General features: G+C 48.3%; 1 long non-coding RNA gene across 2 annotated transcripts; it reads left to right on the top strand.

Moving 5' to 3' along the window:
- Window positions 1-320: 320 nt before the first annotated feature.
- LOC135365413 (uncharacterized) lies at window positions 321-18160 on the top strand. Of its 2 annotated transcripts, none has more exons than XR_010413218.1 (3): window positions 321-559; window positions 10064-10161; window positions 17186-18160. It is a non-coding gene; the product is annotated as an uncharacterized LOC135365413 (long non-coding RNA). The 2 variants fall into 2 exon arrangements; XR_010413217.1 differs by lacking the exon at window positions 321-559 and adding an exon at window positions 4679-7007.
- The last annotated feature ends 1922 nt before the right edge of the window (window positions 18161-20082 follow it).

Genomic DNA, 20082 nt, shown 5'->3' with positions numbered 1-20082 from the left:
GGCTCGGCGCCGGCGGAGCCAGAGGCGAAGACGTCATCCGCCTCGGAGCGGGATCCGCTGGCTGCTGCTGGCTCGGGCCCCAGCCCGGCCGTCCGGCCTGCGCCTGGCGCGTCCCTGGGGATCCGGCCTGCGCCGCTCTCCGGGCCCAGGGGGGAGAAGAGGTGGCGGGCGCGCTGCCAGCCAAGGGCTGACCTCCGGGATCCGAACGGCCGGGAGAGCGGGCGGCGGGCCAGCGGCCTCCCCTCCCTTGTCCCTCCCCTCCCCTCCCCCTCCCTTGTCCCTCCTTTCCCCTCCCCCTCCCTTGTCCCTCCCCTCCCCCTCCCCGCGCCCCCTCCGCCCGGAACGGAAAGGGGCTTCCTGCGCCTTTGCATACACGTGTGCCCTTTTCGCTCATTTCCTCGTCACCAGTAGCCGCGGAAAACTCAGGTTCCCCAGAAGAAGCGATTTACTTGCCCAATATCACAATGCTGGGGGTAGGGGAACAGAGAGGAACCTGAAATTAGGGTTGGAGAAAATGTAATGTTTGCCTATGGATATGTTCCTACTAAGGACAACCGGGGTGAGTTGGGGTAAAGTTCAGGGGAATGCCTTCGGCTCAGGTTTCCCAGACTTGTCCTGTTACTTAAGAAAAACACATTTAAACAAGTAAAATGCCTTCCAGTCGAAGCCCTTCTGTTCCTAGAGGATTTGGAGCCGAGAAAGGCGGGTAAAGGGACTGAAATCGCAAGTGTGGGGTCGTAAGGTACGGTGGTGGATTGCGGGGTTCGGCGTTTGGGGAGGCGACTACCCCCCCCCCCCGGCGTGGCTCGACAGCGCCCTCCAGGGGTCACTGGACACGTTTCTGGCCACGTTCGCTTAAGACAGCTCTGTATATGCTGTTTGGGCGCCTACTATGCCCTAAGCTAAGGGGTTTCAGTCCCCACGCCCTGACCCTCGTCATCTATATGGGCTGAATTCGAAACCCAGTGCCACGGGGCTTTAGGAGTCCAGGACGAACGTTTGGGAAGACCCCATGCGGCCACCCGCGCGGAGTCCTAGTGACGGCCCCCTGGGCAGGGGAGGGCGGCACCGATGTGCTAGGTACACAAACAAATATTGCGCCACCCGGTCTGGGTGCCGAGTCAAGAACATTCTGCGGTTTCTTCCCCTCTCCTGTGGAGAGGGGGGATGGGATGGGGATTTCAAGGACTCTGTGTCGTTGATCTGTGGACTATATCATCAGAGGCAACTTCTGCATTTGTCTTGTTTAGCTTCTGTGTTCACACATGCTCAGACTTTCTGTCTACGTTCTAGAAAAGTTCCGGGTTGAGTACATTTTCTTAAGGGCATTTTCTACCTTTAGATGAATCCTGACGACAGCAAAGAGGTCGTCAGATAATGGCAACACCCTCCCTATACCTTTTCAAAAAAAAAAAAAAATTATTTGTTTATACTATTTATTCAGCTGAGGAACTCTACATATTTTTTGCATTGAATCATAAAATGTTACAGCTGCTGACTTTTCACAGCATACCAACTTTATCTGCCCCATTTTTTTTTTTAACCAGGAGCATTAATTATATCTTCCCCTATCCACATTTAAAAAAAAACCAACTTTTTATACAGCTTTTATAGTGGTGGTGGCACAGTCTGGCCCTGGAGTCAGGTGTCTGCTGAGCTCTGTGGGTTTTTCCTCTTTATCCTTTTCTGGAAAGAGCATAGTTTGAACCCCCGTGCTGTTATTTTGCTTCTGGGTGATCCTATGCTCATCTCTTTCCCTGCTGAGCCTCTAAGCCCACATCTGTAGAATGGGTTTACAACTGCCTACTTTGTGGATGGGTTGAGGCCTAAGTGAGAGATGGTAAGGGTAAGGGACCCAGGCCTTACCTTAGCCCTTCCCATTATGATTCACTAAATCTCTTGTTTTCCCCTTCCCAGCAAGCCATGTATGTTTCAGGGTCTGGCATCAGAACCTGCGGAGAAGGTCACTACAAAACACTGGTAGGTGTGGTTGGAACAGAGGCCCAGTTCAGGAAAAGGTCCCTCCTTGAGACCGACTAACACAATGGCTCGGGTCAGGGGGTGTGGTGGTAAAGGTGTAGCCACAGAAGACACCAGTCTAGGCAGTGGAGAGGCTGCTGCTGGCTGAAGATTGAGTCAGAGAGAGGCCTAACGTAATCTGGCCTATGGTGATGGTATTGGGACTGGAGTCATGGGCCTGGAGGGCACAGGGCAATGAAGGAGCATGAAATCAGTGAATATTGACTTGGGAGGGAACTGGGCCTTTCTGACCTGGGCTCTTTCCAGTTTTAGATGTGCTTAGAGATAAACCTGGAGGCAGTGGGGGCTAGCGGGAAGGGTTTGAACTCAGAAGGCCTGGATTCCCCACCCTCAGTGTGTGGCCTTGTATAAGTCACTTCCCCTTACTGAGCCTGCACTCCCTCCTTCCTGTGATGGCAGCAATGACAAGTACCCCAGGACTGTGGGGGACTCAGTGTAGCCCGGGATGGCATTAGCCTACAAGCCCTATCCAAATCCTGCCCTCTGAATGGATTTTGGATCTGCCCTGGGGTCCCAGAACAGGGGGAGAAAGGGTGGCGCTCTCACAGATGGCCCCAGCTCACTGTCTACCCCGTGAACTTGGGCAGGCAGCTTAACATGTGTGAGCTTTGGTTTCCCCTTATGTAAACCGGGAATACCATCCATCTAGAACTAAGTAAGACCATGTGTGAGAAAGGGCCTGAGAGGGTCATGCCCAGAATGGATGCTCTCAGGAGAGGGAGCTGGCTCCCACCGGTCATGTTCTCTCAGAATCCACAGGCCTTCGACTGTGCTGTCTGGCACCTCCTGCTTTTGCTCCGTACCCTCCATGACTCCTCCTTTCCCACCGAACCCAAGGCACACCACCCCTGGCCTCACGCATCCATTCGGCCCAGCCCCACTACTGTGATTGGCTCTCTTGTTGTTCTCTGGGCAAACTCCCTGAGCCTGTGTTCCCACCCCCACACCTTTGCTCACCCTGTCCCCCTCCGCCTTCCAGGATGCTGTCCCCTCTGGGCTCAGCCATAATCTTTCTCCATCCGCCAAGACCCAGCCAAAGTGGCATCTCAATGAAGCTTTCCCTGGTGTCGCTAACTTCTCCTGCCCTTGGGTCCTGGAGGACTTTGTTCAAACATTCTGATTGTGTAAAAGTCTCTTTGATCCTTATCTTACCCTCCCTGAGTTACGTGAGGGCAGGGACTATTTTTCTCATCTTTGGACCTCCACACCCTACGACCTTGGATGCAGCCGTGGCATATAGTAGGTTCGTAATCTGCGGCATGGGGGAAGAGCTGTTCAAAAGCATACTGTTGAAAAGTAGATGAAGAGAAGGGGTCAGAAATGTCATTTACTAAGCTTCAGCTCTGTGCCAGCTGCGTTACAGTATCATCTAAAGAACTAATCATGCGGGGCGCCTAGTGACGCAGGAGGTTCAGCGTCTGCCTTCGGCTCGGCTCATGGTTCCCCGGGGTCCTGGGATCGAGCCCCACATCGGGCTCTCCGCTCAGCGGAAAGCCTGCTTCTCCTTCTCCCTCTCCTGCTCGCTCTGCTTGTGTTCTTTCTCTCTGTGTCAAATAAATAAATAAAATCTTTAAAAACAAAACAAAACAAAACAAAACTAATCAGTGATCCTGTGAGGTGGTTGTTCTCCCCATTTTTCAGGCAGGGAAACAGGCTCAGAGAGGGAATGTGCCCAAGGTCACACAGCTGGTAGTCATCAGACACAGATCCAGAGCCTGGCCCCGTCTGACTGAGACGGAGCGGGGCCCAGGCCTCCGGCCGTAGGAACCTCAGTCTATTAAGGCCTCTGCCTGTGCAGGTCCCATCCTAGGCGGTGCTGGCGGAAGCCCCTGACTCCCCGCTTGTCTGGAGCTCTGCTCACTGGGCAGAAGGGTCTCTGGCACTAGCCGTGGAGGGACCCTGAACCTCTTAGGACCCCCGAGTCAGGCACTGATGTCCCTGCTGTCCGAATTCACTCAGTGCTTGGGATTTGGATGAGCCATACACAGGGACCACTTGACCCATCTCCAGGGGCTGGCAAGGGGTGACTTTACCCTCCACGTGAAGGCAGTTAGGACAGAACCAGCTGCTATTGCACAACCCTTACAAACACATACCCAGAGGCAGGCCTGAGAGGGCCTGCGGAGCTGTGTCATCTGAGCCCGCCCCCTCATTTGAGAGACAAGGGTTCAGAACGGTTAGGCCACGCATCCAAAGTCACACAGCGTTCGGAACATTCTTAATCTAGTCAGCATGTGAGAGCTGTGTGTTCAAACCCGGTGTTTATCTCCGGAGGGTGGAGTTACTTTCATTTTCGTCCTTATAAATTTGTATGATTTCAATTTTTCAACATGAACGTGGAACTGTTGTAATCAGGGGAAAAAGTTAAAAATATTAGAAGCCAACCATATTTAGGGTAAACCATATTCACTGTACTTAGGGTAACTTGTTAAGGACAAGTTACAGAGTTAGACTGCTTGGGTTAGAATCCCAGCTTGACCACACATCAGCTGTGTGTCCTTGGGAAAGTTACCCTACCTCTCAAAGACTGTTTCCTCATGTGTAAAAGGAGGATAAAAATAGCATCTTGTAGGGCCCGTCCGTGTGAAGAGCATATGGGACAGGGGTCAGTAAACTACAGCTCCTGACCCAAATCCAGCCCACTCCCTCTTTTGGTATGACCCACAAGCTTAAGAGTGGTTTTTACATGTCAAATGGTTGTAGAAAAAAATCGAAAGAAGAATAATATTCTGTGACACATGAAAGTTGCCTGAAATTCAAATTCTGGTGTCCGTCAATAAAGTTTTATTGGAGCATACCCAACCTGTTGGTTTACATATCCCCCAGGGCTGTTTTTGCACTCCGATGAGAGGTGAGTGGTTGTGACACTTCATGGCTCATGAAGCCTAAAATATTTACCTCTGTCCTTTTACAGGAAAAATTTGCCAACCTCTGATATGAGATCCTGAATGAAGAGCACTTTAGAACAATGCCTGGCACAGGGTGTTTAGTAAACTCTGTTATTATTAATAAGTGGGTATTTATAAACTCTTCTTCCCCTAGGATGTGTTTAAAGGCAGTAATTGTAGGGGCACCTGGGTGACTCAGTCAGTTAAGCATCTGACTGTATTTCGACTCCGGTCATGATCTCAGGGTTGTGGGATCAGGCTCTGCAGTGGGCGTGGAGCCTGCTTAAGATTTTCCTTCGCCCTCTGCCCTCTGCCTCTCTCTCTCTCTCTCTCCCCCGCCTAAAAAAAATAAAAAATAAATAAAAGCAGTAATTGTTTTTATATTTCATTGCACCTAAGGCACATTTTTAAAATATTTTATCATTCCTCGGGGCGCCTGGGTGGCTCAGTCGTTAAGCGTCTGCCTTCGGCTCAGGTCATGATCCCAGGGTCCTGGGATCGAGCCCCGCATCGGGCTCCCTGCTCTGCAGGAGGCCTGCTTCTCCCTCTCCCACTCCCCCTGCTTGTGTTCCTGCTCTCGCTGTGTCTCTCTCTGCCAAATAAATAAATAAAATCTTAAAAAAAAAAAATTTTATCATTCCTCAAAGTGGAATGGAACTTCCAATCAGAGGCATATTATAGTTAATTGACATAGTTAATTGGTAGCATTTTCTTTCCTGATGGTGCATAAATTAGTGAGGGGGCCTTAGAATTGCTGACCTCTTACATCCAGTAAAATACAGTACGGTAAAATGTTTAAGGACGGGAATTAAAACACTGCGGTCATTCAATTAACAAGCTTCTGACAGGGGGACACACTTATTAATAAATGAGTACGACTCAGGTACTAAGTGTCAGGGTACAGACTGGGGAGGCCAAAAAAGGGACCCTTACCCAGCTAGGAGAAGGTTATGAGGGAAAGATGCCCAAAGGAGAGGGTGTCTACATGGAGACAGAAGGACTGATAATAGAATAGAAATGTCTGGATGAAAGGCCTCTGAGAGATGGGCTTTATTTACCATTTCCCCCGGGAGCCTCAGTTTCCTCTCCTGTAAAATGGGACAGCAATAACCTCAAGAGACCGGGCGCCTGGGTGGCTCAGTTGGTTAAGCGACTGCCTTCAGCTCAGGTCATGATCCTGGAGTCCCGGGATCAAGCCCCGAGTTGGGCTCCCTGCTCACTGGGGAGCCTGCTTCTCCCTCTGACCCTCCTCCCTCTCATGCTCTCTGTCTCTCATTCTCTCTCTCGCAAATAAATAAAATCTTAAAAAAAAAAGTCTGGGGCGCCTGGGTGGCTCAGTTGGTTAAGCGACTACCTTCAGCTCAGGTCATGATCCTGGAGTCCCGGGATCGAGTCCCGCATCGGGCTCCCTGCTTGGCAGGGAGTCTGCTTCTCCCTCTGACCCTCCTCCCTCTCACGCTGTCTCTCATTCTCTCTCTCTCTCTCAAATAAATAAATAAAATCTAAAAAAAATAAAATAAAAAAAATAACCTCAAGAGACCAACTCTCAGATTTTCTGTGGGACCAGATGAAGCCCCAGTATCTTGTGTGAAGTCTCCATGGCTGACCATTTCTGTCTCTCCCACTAGCTTGGAAGCAGGGACATGGCTTCTTGCCTCTCTTGGTCCCCGGTACAAACCTCAAAGCAGGTTTGTTGAACGAACCCATGAAGATGAGCCCAGGAGCCCAGGAGAGGGACCAGGAAGTAGCAGGGCCTCCATGACTCAGATAGGCTTGTCCCTGAACCAAGGACACAGCCTGCCAACATAGCCCTGAGCCACGCCCTGGGCTGCCAGGGGGACTGACGCCACAGTGAGAAATGACACCTTTCTGTTGTAATTTCTTTGAGACCAGTATGAATTGAGACATAATTTCCTTTTCATAATTAGAAAACACTAATTAATGGTAGAGGGAGCAAATGAGATCATGGTTGGTCTCTTCCAAACTTCCCTAAGGAAGGAGGGGCAAGGGTTATCTGCAGTGTGTTCAAAGTCATAGGCGAAGACTCAAGAATTGTGGATCGCAGTTTTGCCTTTGTGGGTAAGTTACTTAGGGGCAGTTCTTATTAATAATCATTGCCAATCTCTGTTGAGCACTTGCCCTGAGCCTGGCCCTTTGCCAGGTGCTTTATATTCATTTCCTTGTATGGCCGTGACACTAACCCTGTCAGACTGGTACCACCACCACCAACCCCCACGAGAAGAGATAGAGGAACCCGGGCCCAGACAAGTTCACTAACATATCCAAAGGCACACAGCAAGTAAGTGGCACAGCTGGGTGCCTCATACTCATTCTCCCTGTTTTCTAAGTCCTTTGTCCTTATCTTGCCCCAGCACACAGTGGGTGTGTCATGAGGGTGGTGTGTTACACTATTTCACTGTTTATTTCTTGGGTTGATGACTTTTAGGGGGCCAATTCTAGGTTCCAAAGGAGAGGGAAGAGAAAATATGCCCCAAACTTGGGCTTTCTGCCTGGCCCTCCCTGACTCACTGAGCCACATTGCACAGATGACTCATTCATTGGCCTTGACCTCAATGGGCTTGGCCACCCATTGAGAGTGAAGTCACACCTCCAGCTTTCCAATGCATTCATTGGTTCCCTCATCCAACTTCAGGCAGGCAAGAAGCGGGCCTGGCTGGGCTTGCTTGAGGTCAGGGGTAGGAAAGCACACAAGTGCTTCCCCATGTCCTGAAGTTGTGGCTGGCCTGCTCACTTCCAGCCCAAGAGACCCTCCCAGGGGCCCGTGGTAGATGGCTGGGGCTGCTGTAACAAAGCATAGCTAGCCAAGTGGACTTAGAAAACACATTTGTCTCACAGTTCTGGAGGCCAGAAGTCCAAGACCAAGGTACAGGAGAGGTTGGTGTCTTTTGAGGGCCATGAGGGAGAATCTGTCTCATGGCTCCCATCCTCGTTGCCAGTGGCTTGCTGGCACCTCACCCTGACCTCTACCTTCACTTCATGCAGTGTTCTCCCTGGGCTCATGTCCGTGTCCAAATTTCCCCTTTGTATAGTGACACCACTCATATTGGATTAGGGCCTAACCTAATGACCTCATTTTAGCTTAATTACCTCTGTAAAGACTCTATTTCCAAATAAGGTGACATTCTGGGGTAGTAGGGGTAGGACTTCAGTATATCTTTTGGGAGGGACAAAATTCAACCTATTAAGAGCCTGTGCCCCCAAAAGAGCCACCTGATAATAATATGTTCTTAGATCGAATGTCTCAATACTATAAAGATGTCCATTCAGCCCACGTATATATATCCATTTCTCATGATCTTCATGAAAATACTGAAGATGTTTTTTTTTTATTTTTTCCTGGAGTTAAACAAGTTGATTCTGGTATGAAATAATACACAATCAAGAATAGCCAGGAAAACTAAAAAAGAAGGGCAGTGGGGTGGGGGTAATCCCTACTAGATATTTTTAAATGCCATAAAGTCTCTGCAATTAAAATAGTATAGTTAGGAACATGCATAGCCAGACAGAGCAATGAACAGGATAGAAAAATCCAGAAATTTGCCCAACTGCCTATGGAAGTTTGATGTATGACCAAAGTGGCATCTCAAATCACTGGGACATGATAGATTTTTAAATAAGTGATCCTGGGACAATTGAATAGCCATTTCAAAAAAAAGGTAAAAGTGGACCCATACCTCACCAAACACTAAGTACCAAATGGACCAGAGATTCAGAATTTTTATTTATTTTTCTTTTTTAACGATTTTTCCTTTATTCATGAGATAGAGAGAGAGAATGAGAGCATGAGTAAGGGGGAGGGGCAGAGAGAGAGGGAGAAGCAGACTCCCCACCGAGCAGGGAGCCTGACCCAGGGCCCAATCCCAGGACTCTGGGATCACGACCCAAGCCAAAGGCAGACGCTTAACTGACCGAGCCACCCAGGCACCCCGAGATTCAGATTTTTATTTTATATTTTTTTAAGATTTTATTTATTTTTTGAGAGAGAACGAGTGGGAGAGAGAGGGGGCAGAGGAAGAAGCAGACTCCCCACTGAGCAGGGAGACCATTGCGGGGCTCGATCCCAGGACTCTGAGATCAGGACCTGAGCCGAAGGCAGACGCCCAACCAACTGAGCCACCCAGGTGTCCCGAGATTCAGATTTTTAAAATGAAACCTTACAACTTCTAGGTGAAAACATGAAGGGATTCCTTTATAACCCAGGAGTGAGGAAAGCCTTTCAATTTAGGATTCAAAATTCAGAAACAATAAAAGAAAAATTTGATGAATTCAACTACATAAAATTAAAGCAAAAATTTTAAAAAGCTTTTCATGGTAAAAACAAACAAAAAACCACCATAAGCAAAGCTTAAAAAAAATACAAATGGGAGACAATACCTATAACTTAAAGACAAAGGGTAATTTCCCCAATATATAAGGAGTGATTAGAAGTAGAGATGAAAAAACCCAAAGTATGATTTTAAAATGGACAAAAGCCATGAGCAGATAGGTCACAGAAAAAGAATTGCAGAAAACCCCTGTACGTGTAAAAAGATGCTCACTCATCATCATAATAAGAGGCAAGAAAATTATAACTACCTTGAGAGACTCTCATCCATCAGATTGGCAAAAATCCAAAATTTGTGAGATGCCTGGGTGGTTCAACCAGTTAAGCGTCTGCCTTTGGCTCAGGTCATGATCCCAGGGTCCTGGGATTGGTCCTGCATCAGGCTCCCTGCTCAACAGAGAGCCTGCTTCTCCCTCTGCCTCTGCCACTCCCCCTGCTTGTGCTCTCTCTCTCTCTCTCTGTCTCTGACAAATAAATAAATAAAATCTTTAAAAAAAAGAAATCCAAAATTTGATAGCACCCTCTGCTGAGACAAGGGAAATTTGACTATGGGCTGGTTGTTAGATGATATTATAGAATTATTAATTTTGATGGTTGCTTAGGAGCATACTTTATTCATAAAAGATACATGCTGAAGAATTTAGCAGTGAAAGATTAGCAACTTGCTCTAAGTGTTCGGAAGAAAATATCCAAATCAACAAAGTAATGGCAAAACACAACTGTTGAGTCTATGTGGTGGGTAGAAGGGTGTTCGTGAATGGTAGGCTTCTAACCTTTCTGTATCCTGCAGTTTTTCATCATGAAAAGTGGGGTCCAGGCACATGGCCTCAAGGTGAACTCCGGGTGAAGTAGAAGCCGTCCGTGAAAGCAGCCAGCTCAGCTGAGGCGGTAATAATTGTTCACATGATCTAATGCTTACTGTGGGGGCCAGGCACTATTTCAACAGCCAGTTCATTAATCTTCGTATTGTCCTCATGAGGAGTTTCCCATTTACAGATGAGGAAACCAAGCCCTCAGCAATCTGGTAACTGTCACATCCACGGAGATTTGTACTCCCCCCAGCTCTGCTGATAGATTTTAAACTGATATATACACCAGACCCTAAGAATCATTAATAGGGGGTGGAGAGGCAGCCTTAAATTGGGCTAAGTTATTAAATTGGACCGAGTTATTTTACTTAATGAGTCATCCAAAGAGTTAACAGGGATCTTCCTGATGCATCTTAGAAGGACTAGCTATTTTTTTTTAAAGATTTTATTTATTTATTTGAGAGAGAGAATGAGAGAGAGCACATGAGAGGGGGAGGGTCAGAGGGAGAAGCAGACCCCCCGCCGAGCAGGGAGCCCGATGCGGGACTCGATCCCGGGACTCCAGGATCATGACCTGAGCCGAAGGCAGTCGCTTAACCAACTGAGCCACCCAGGCGCCCAAGATTAGCCATTTTTAAGGGCTACTATTTTCTTCTCTGATTTACACTCAGTAATTTCAGACACCACTTAAAAATAGAGAACAAGGAGGTTGTAATAAAGCAATTGGGCATTCAATCTAATGATTCACGTAGCAACCCATCAGTGGAGAAAGTTACGGGATTCTCTAAATCAAGGGGTGCGAATACAAGAAAACTTACAATCGAAGTGAATCTGAATCACGTTCCATAGTGAGTTTAACAGTGCAGAGTGCTTGCATCAATCAAATGGTTAAAATTCAAATAGTTTATGATTTAGAGAAAAGTAGTACAGCCCTGCCCGAGGGCCTGCCTTCAAATGCTACCTCTGCCAGTAACGTGGAAAGGCCATGTTGGGGGCAAATTGCACACAGCCTCCCTTTGCCTCCTTTCTCACCTCCAAAATGGAGATGACAGTCGCACCCTCCTCCAAAGCTCTCAGGAAGGATAAGGGATTTGAATGAACGAGCTGGAAGGACGGTGTGTGGTTTGGAGTACACAGGTCCCTCGGTGCTCAGTCAGAGCTGCCCCGAGAGCTGACACCAACAGCTTAGCCCGTGGTGGCTGGCCCTGCCGCATGACTCTGGAACTCACTCCTCTTTATAGGGCGTCCGCTCTGGACGAGGCCCCTGCGGAGGGGAGCGCCAGCACAGGTATGGCACATGAGGCGGGGGTGGGGGGGAGGCACGGTACTTTTTAAAGGATTGCATCTTCTTGGGGTACAACGACAAGGCAAATGTACTTAATGCCACTGAACTGGACACTTAAAAATGGTTAAGATGGTAAATTTTAGATTCTGTGTATTTTACCCCAATAAAGAAAATTTTTTTGGTGGATAAAATCTTCTTGGAACCTCCAGCCCATGAGGAGTATTCTCACACTGGGTGTATAGGTGAAGAAATGAAGACCCAGAGTGGGGGAGCACAGCCCCCCACCCCCAGGACGGCTCCCTCAGACCCATTTGACAGAGGCGGAAACCTAGTTTTCGAGGCCTTGACTTGCCCTGCTCAAGTTCACTCTGCTGCAAGAACACAAGATTGCCTGGGCGCCTGGGTGGCTCAGTTGGTTAAGCGACTGCCTTCGGCTCAGGTCATGATCCTGGAGTCCCGGGATCGAGTCCCGCATCGGGCTCCCTGCTCGGCGGGGAACCTGCTTCTCCCTCTGACCCTCCCCCCTCTCATGTGCTCTCTGTCTCTCTCATTCTCTCTGTCTCAAATAAATAAATAAAATCTTAAAAAAAAAAAAAAAAAGAACACAAGATTGCCTGACACCCAGGCAGGGGCTTCTGCCGCCACAGCCCCCACCTACCTATACCTGGTCTGGGAGCACCCCAGCTCAACCCCAATCCTAGTGCTGTGGCAAACTCCAGATGAGGGAGGGCATGCAAAGAGATCCTGTTTCTTAATCCCACGCAAATAGAGAAGGTACTTTCCTGGTTGCAAGGGATGAAGTGGGGTCTCCAAAAACAGAACCACCTCTGCTCCTGGGAACCCTCCTCCCTCCTCCCCACCTCCCCGCACCTACATTTCCCATCCAGGAGAAATCAAGTGCAAACAAGCTTCAGGCGGACCCCTTGTCTTGGTGTAGCTGGGGCGCCTAGGGCAGGCACGCGTATACACACATTTCAACTGAGTGTGAGCAGCAGCTGTTCAGCCTCCGGGTATCCGCACCCAGTGCCTCCTGAATGTCTTCCCATCTGCCTAGAGAGACTTTCCCCTCCTAACCTAGAAGGGTGGGGCCGGGGACAGAGCGCCCCAGAGAAAACCCCTTCTGGACCTTCCTTCATCCAACACTGGCCAAGTATCAGCTTGGGCCCTCCTTCCAGATATATTACTCATTCTTGGAACTCTTGGGACCGTCTTGAGAGGGGAGAGGTATAAAGTCTGAAGTGCCAGTGCTGTGAAAAAATATAACGCAAGGAAAAGGTTATACTGTGTAGGGCAAGGGTTGGGGGTGGGCAGAGGCGTTGGATTTAAGTACGGTGTTCCAGGAAGGCCTCAACAAGAAGCAAAGACCTAAAGAAGTGAGGAAGTGAGCCATGCGGTATCTGGGAGAAGAACAATCCAGGCAGATATCCCCAAAACAGGAATAAGCTTCATGGGAGCAAGAAACAACAAAGAGGCATCCCCATTGAAAGAAGGAAGAAGTAAAACTGTCTTTATTCTCAGACAACATGATATTCATATATATAAAATCCCAAGGAATCTAAAAGAATATACTATGAGAGGGCACCTGGGTGGCTCAGTTGGTTAAGTGACTGCCTTCGGCTCAGGTCATGATCCCGGAGTCCTGGGATCGAGTCCCGCATCGGGCTCCCGGCTCAGCGGGGAGCCTGCTTCTCCCTCTGACTCTCTCCCCTCTCATGCTGTTTCTCTCTCGCTTGCTCTCTAATAAATAAATAAATAAAATCTTAAAAAAAAAAAAGAATATACTATGAGAACTAATAAATAAGTACAACAAGTTCCCAGGTACAGAAATTAATTCTTTTCTACATGCAAATAGCAAGCCGAAAATGAAATTAAGAGGATAAATCCACTCCTAATAATACCAAAAAGAATAAAATACTTCGGAATAAGTTTAACAAAGGATATGCAAGACTCCTTCACCAAATATTATAAAACTTTACTGAGGCAAATCAAAGAAGATCAGAATAAATGTAGAGACATTGCCATGCTCTTGGATTTTAAGACTTAAGATGGCAATACTCCCCAAACTTATCTATAGATTCAACATGATCCAGATCAAAATTCCAGCAGGATTTTTCCCCCCAGAAATTGGCAAGCTGATCCTAAAATTTATATGGAAATGAAAATCACCTAGAACACCCAGAACATTCTTGAAAAAGAACAGAGTTGTAGGGCCTCCCTTCTCTGAGTTCAAAGCTACAGTTGCTAAGACAGTGTGGTACTGGTATAAGGACCGCAAAACAGATCAATGAAACAAAACCGAGAGTCCAGAAATAACCCTTACATTATGGTCAATTGATTTTTGACAAAAGTGCCCAAGGAGTTCATCGGAGGAAAGGATGGTCTGTGTAACAACCAGCACTGGGACAATTGGTTCCTCATCTACAAGCAAAAGAACTTAGATCCTCATCTCACACCATGCACAAAAAATTAGCCCCAAATGGATCATTAACTTAAATGTAAGAGCCAAAATAATAAACCTTTCAGAAGAGTACATAGGAAAAATATCTTCAAAGCCTTGGGTTAGGCAAACGTTTCTTAGCATGGTTTATAAAGTAAAATATTAACAAATTGAAATTCATCATGATTCAAAACTTTTGTACTTAAGAGCCACCATTAAGGAAGTGAAAAGGTAATAAACTAGGACAAATTATTTGCAAAATCAAATCCTATAAAGGACTTGTATCCAGTATTTACAAAGAACTTCTACAAGTAAGTTCTCAGTAAGAAGGAAACAGCCCAATCCAAAAAATAAGCAAAAGATATGAACAGATATTTCTTCAAAGAAGATATATCGGCAGGTGTTCAACATCATTAGTAAGAAAATGCATATGTGAAATGAGATCTATATCACACCCACTGGAATTACTATAATTTAAAAAAAAAAAACAGGTGATAACAAATGTGGCTAGGATTTTAGAGACACAGAACCCTCATACATTGCAAGAAGGTATGCAATGGGGCGGCATCTTTGGAAAATAGTTTGGTAGTTCCTCAAAGAGTTAAACATAAACTTACCACATGACCCAGCAAGTCCACTTCTGGGTGTCTACTAAGAGAAACGAAAACATATGTGCACAGAAAGATCTATGAGTCAGTGTTCATAGCGGCATTATTCATAATAGCCCCACATCGGAAACAACCTAAATGTCCATCAACTGATGGATTAGTAGATAGGCAAAATGTGGTAAATCCATATACCAGAACACTATTCAGCAATAAAAAGAACAAATGAATGAATGACAGGTGCCACCATATGGATGTTATATATAAGATTTTATATATAAGATATTATAAAGATGTTGCAATAAGTGAAAGAAACCAGACACAGGAGACTTCATGGTGTATGATTCCACTTATGTGAAACATCCAGAAAAGGCAAATCGATAGAGACAGTAAATAGATTAGTGTTTGTTTAGGGCTGGAGTGGGAACGGGGATTACTTATGAATGGGCATGAGCGAGAGACCATACTGGGGGACCATGAGAATGCTCTTAAATTGATTTATGGTGGTGGTTGTACCACTTGGTAAAGTTAACCAAAAAAGGATTGAATTGTTTACTTCAATAGGGTAAACTTATGATACTTAAAACATACTTCAGGGCGCCTGGGTGGCTCAGTTGGTTAAGCGACTGCCTTCGGCTCAGGTCATGATCCTGGAGTCCCGGGATCGAGTCCCGCATCGGGCTCCCTGCTCGGCCAGGAGTCTGCTTCTCCCTCTGACTCTCCCCCCTCTCATGCTCTCTCTATCTCATTGTCTCTCTCAAATAAATAAATTAAAAAAAAAAAAATCTTTAAAAAAAAAAAAAAAACATACTTCAATAAAGCTATTCCAAAAAATATTCCGTTCAAGTTTCAGGTGAGATTCAATGTACACGTGGTCCAGGAGCCCTTCCTAGGTCGTGACAGGCTGGGATAGATGCCACCCTTTTGCCCTAGAGCACTGTGGGTCATCAGACCATAGCACAGCCTCTGTGTAGTATTGAGATCGGTTTAGATACTGGGCTCTACTTCGATATAAGCTTCTTGAGGAAAATTACTCAGTGTTCATTCTCAGAATCCTACAACAAAATCCAGCTCATATGGGACTCAACAAAGGCTGGCTAAATTAATAAATAGAAAGAAAATTGGATCTCGTGAGTAAGGCCTATGCTTGAGGCCTACATGAGTGTGAGAATAATAAAAAAGAGATAGCATGGCAAAAGTACAATGTGTTTAAAATAATGCAGCTTTATCCTATAAATAAGAAAATGCTGGGCAAAAGGAAGAAAAGCCCACTTCCAGGTGAATGAAGTGGGCAAACAATGTACTTTCTTTTGAAAGGTTGGCAGAGAATAGAAAATAAAAAGAGAAATGTAAGTAGATGGAAATGTTGGTTTGGGAATCTACTGGGTCTGGATAATAAAAATCTGGCGTATGGGAGGAAGGGAGGGAGGGACGAAGGAAAAGAGAGGGAGAGAAGGAGGGAAGAAGCCAGTGTGGTAGAGCAGGTGTGGGCTGGCCCCTGTAGGGCTGGTGGGCGCTCAGAGCCCTAGGGCTCCGCGTCTGACTAGGGCAGCAGCGTGGAGCCTGTGGGCAGAGCAATGACAGGGAGGACGTGTGTCAACGGGATAATAATAGGACTCACTTCACTTGGGAGTGAGAGGATGAGTTGACAGTGTAAAATCTCAGCACAGTCACATAGCAAGCACCAAACCCAAGAGCTAGTGTCAGGGATCACTATTTTGTCCCCCAACACCGCAGGCCCAGAGAGGTGAAGCACACGCTCTCGGGGTTACAGATGCCCATCATGGCGGCCCATGGGGAGCCAGGCGAAGCCAGTGCCTGCCCTGCGGGGGAAGCCTGGGCTGGTGGCCAGCTCCTGGAGTGCAGGGGTGCCGGGCCGTGAAGGACAGGCGGAGTACAGGGTGACTGGGCCACACACTGCCTCAACTGCCTTGGCCCCTGAACCTCCATTCCTCACCCAGGGATGGCGGAGGAGGAGTGACACCTCCTCCAGGGCTCACTAAAGGGACAGAATAAGGCAGAGCCAGTGAATCCTCAGCCCAGGGCCTGGAGGCCACGAGCTCTCACAGACGGTGCGGCCTATTCGGGTTCCTGTTTGGCAGCTATTTATTGACACAAGCCACAGGCCACACCAGCTGGGATACTAGGGACACCAGGTGAACAAGAGACACTTTTCTGGACCACAAACACATACACACACACCATTGGTAAGCTACCTTATTGTCAAAACACCGAACTCCACAACGTGAGTGCTTCTAGAACTGTTTCTGCAGAAATGAACACAATGGTGACACTGGATTCACTTGCTCAAGGAGAAACTGGGGAGGCTCTTTTTTTTTTTTTTTTTTTTAAGATTTTTATTTATTTATCTGAGATAGAAAGAGAGCACAAGCAGGGGGAGCGGCAGGCAGAGGGAGAAGCAGGCTCCCCACTGAGCAGGGAGCCCGATGCAGGACTCTATCCCAGGACCCTGGGATCATGACCTGAGCTGAAGGCAGAGACACTTAACCGACTGAGCCACCCAGGTGCCCTGGGGAGGCTCTTCACAGGACAGATCACCGGGTCCGTGGAAGTGGCATTGCCCCGGCCCTTACGGACAGCTTTCTTTGACTAATAGGCAGGAAAACCTCCAGCCCACCCAAATCTTGGCTCTGACAAAGCCACATGCCCAAGGAGAAAGAAAGACAGTATGACATTATGATAAAAATAAAGAGATACCTCTCTGACGTAAAAAAAAAATTCTTATTCTTTTTCTTTTTCTTGTTCATTTTCCCAGACAGAAAGCAGCACTGTCGGATTTACAAGCAGAGACCCCTGGCAACATTAGCTCCCGTGATGCGTACTGTATGGCAGGCCCAGCTCCTACTCCAGCTGCTAGGACCAGCCCAGCACAGTGGAACTAGTCCTGGTCCACATTGGAAATGCCTGGGATCTAAAATCCTGACACCTGGGTCCCATCCCCAGAACTTCTGATGTAACCAGCCTCAGGTGGGGGCCTGGGCATGGGAACGCTTAAAATCATCCCAAGGGAGGCACCTGGGTGGCTCAGTTGGTTAAGCGACTGCCTTCAGCTCAGGTCATGACCCCAGGGTCCTGGGATCGAGTCCCACAGCAGGCTCCCCCTGCTCTGCGGGGAGCCTGCTTCTCCCTCTGCCTCTGCCTCTGCCTGCCACTCCCCTGCTTGTGCTCTCTCTCTCTCTCTCTCTGTCAAATAAATAAATAAAATCTTTAAAAAAATAAAATAAAATCATCCCAAGGGTTCTTATGTTTAAAAAGTAAAAGTACTGGGGCGCCTGGGTGGCTCAGTCGTTAAGCATCTGCCTTCAGCTCAGGTCATGATCCCGGGGTCCTGGGATCGAGCCCCGCATCGGGCTCCCTGCTCCGCGGGAAGCCTGCTTCTCCCTCTCCTGCTTCCCCTGCTTGTGTTCCTCTCTCGCTGTGTCTCTCTCTGTCAAATAAATAAATAAAATCTTTAAAAAAAAAAAAGTAAAAGTACTGACCTGAAGGATTATCTTTAACTTCCAGCATGTTGTTGACAGAAAAAGCAAGCTGAGGAATCTGCACAGCGGTTGGCACTTAGTAGGTGCTCAATATATGGTCACTGAATAATTGAAGTATATAGAGTAGCTTCCCTGCTTTTTTTTTTTTTTTTTTTAAAGGCTACGTATGTGTGGGGGCCTGTAATCAATCACACAGGAAAACCTGGGAGGCCCCGGCCATGCACACAGATCCTTCTGAAAGATGGATGGAGTGGGCGAGGCACTCACACTTTTCAGTGTTTGTGCTTCTCTGCATAGCCATCTTCACTCCAAGCCCATATCATTTTTTAAGTTAATAATAAAGAAAATGATTTACCAGTGGTTAAAGAAGCCCCACGTTGAGCTTCTCTCGCTTCCCTTTTCTTTACCTATTCGAGGGACAGGAAATAGCCGTAAATAGCCAGTGGGAAGGAAAGGTCAAGGGGGGCGGACTGAGTCAGTGAATCAAAGCTGGTAGGGACTGAACTGCCTGGCTCAGCCCTCCAAAATCCCTTCAAAAGTCCCGAGGCCCCTGCCAGGCCAGCAGCAGAGACCCCGAGGTATGCCGGAAGAGCTGAGAAGCAGAGCGTTACTGGAGTAGTGACTGGAGCGGGCCTTGGGCCCGGGGGTAGCTGGGGTTCCCAAGCCAGCTGCCCCTCAGGAGTCCAGCCTTGAGGCTCCACTGGGCCATGGTCCTGGGGTTGCGTCATCTTGGGGACCTCACTCTGACACAACCACCCAGCGCTGCCTCTGGGTGTTTCAGAGAAAACTCCATATGGTGGGGTTCGGAGAGGCCACTAATGGTCATGTTATCTAATGTGACTGCCACACAGTGCTCTGTGAACACCCTATCAGGATCCTCCTGCCACCGCTCGGGGCACTGAGGCCTGGCTCGGGATGCCTGGGTGCTGGCCCTAAGCCGTGCGGGCCCCTGAATTTCAAGACCCCACAGCACCTTGTGGCTGGGCTGTGGCCAGCCCCCTACCCATGCTGTCCAAGGGACTCTGCCTAGTGGCCTCCCTACTAGACACACAGCAGGGGCCCCGGTAATGTCTGTGACCCCAAGAAACCTAAAGCACAGGAACACTGAGAAATCCCCACATCCGCCCTTAGAGTGCCAAGGTCCCAGCACCTGTATCCCCACCCACAAGAGCAGGAACTGGCATTACTGGGCCGCCTGCTCCACGCCAGGTTCTTAGAGAGACTGACTTCACCTGCCCCCAGGGTGACAGTACTATCACGTCCCCCACCTACAGACAAGAAAACTGGGGCTCAGAGCCATTGGGGCACATGACCAGCGTCCCCGCTAAAGGGGCAGAGCCGGAACTCAAGACCCCTGACCTCGAAGCACAAGGCCCACAGTGCTCTCAGAGGACCTGAAGAGGGCAGTGGGCTTTCTTCCCAGCCCTGGCCACTTCACCCCCCAGGTCTTGGCCTCAGGCACCTATCTGGGAAGGGCCGGAGGCAAGCCTGGAGAAGGATCTGGATGGAGGTGGGATCACAGCCGGCCTTGAAGACCGCATGCGTGGGCTGAGCCAAGCTGGTGTAGAGGCTAGGGCCCTCTTGAGAGCCAGTCTCTGGGCCAGGAGCCAGGCTAACCTCTGGCCGTCAAGCCTCCCTCTTTCTTAGAAGTCCTCTCAGCCCTGCACTTCCTGAAGTTTCTGCTGCAGTGCATCAACCTGCTTAACCCCTTGTCTCCTGGCTTCCTTACCTACCCTGAGTCAGGGCTGTGGTACCCAGGGAGCTGCCTCAGAACCCAGTGGGGAAGGCTCACGGGCATACAGGGGCCATGGGGCTGGAAGAGGAGAGAGCATGTACCTGGGATCCTCGAGGGCCCCATTTTAGCTTCTCTATTACTCTGTGGTCTGAGAGACTTGGCCCCTCAGTGCCTCGATTTCTTCAGCTTCACCGAGCATGCTTGCAGAGAGAGTAATGACAGACTTTGTCAGTACCGAGCACCTTCTCTGGGTCAGGCGCTGCCATACCAGCTGGATGCGTGTTTTCTAACGAAGTCTTCACAACAACCCCATGAGGCAGACATTCATTATTTTACAGCCGCAGAACAGAGGCAATAGAGATGGTAGTCGCCCAAGGTCACACAGGGGGTAAGTAGGGGGGAGCCGAGCCAAGGCAGAGAGACCTTCCATTTTGCCTC

The sequence above is a fragment of the Mirounga angustirostris genome, unplaced genomic scaffold (genome assembly GCF_029215605.1).
Source record: "Mirounga angustirostris isolate CCGP_5_RB_7025 unplaced genomic scaffold, mMirAng1.0.hap1 SCAF_7, whole genome shotgun sequence".
NCBI lineage: Eukaryota > Metazoa > Chordata > Mammalia > Carnivora > Phocidae > Mirounga > Mirounga angustirostris.
This window is presented reverse-complemented; position numbering and strand designations above follow the sequence as displayed.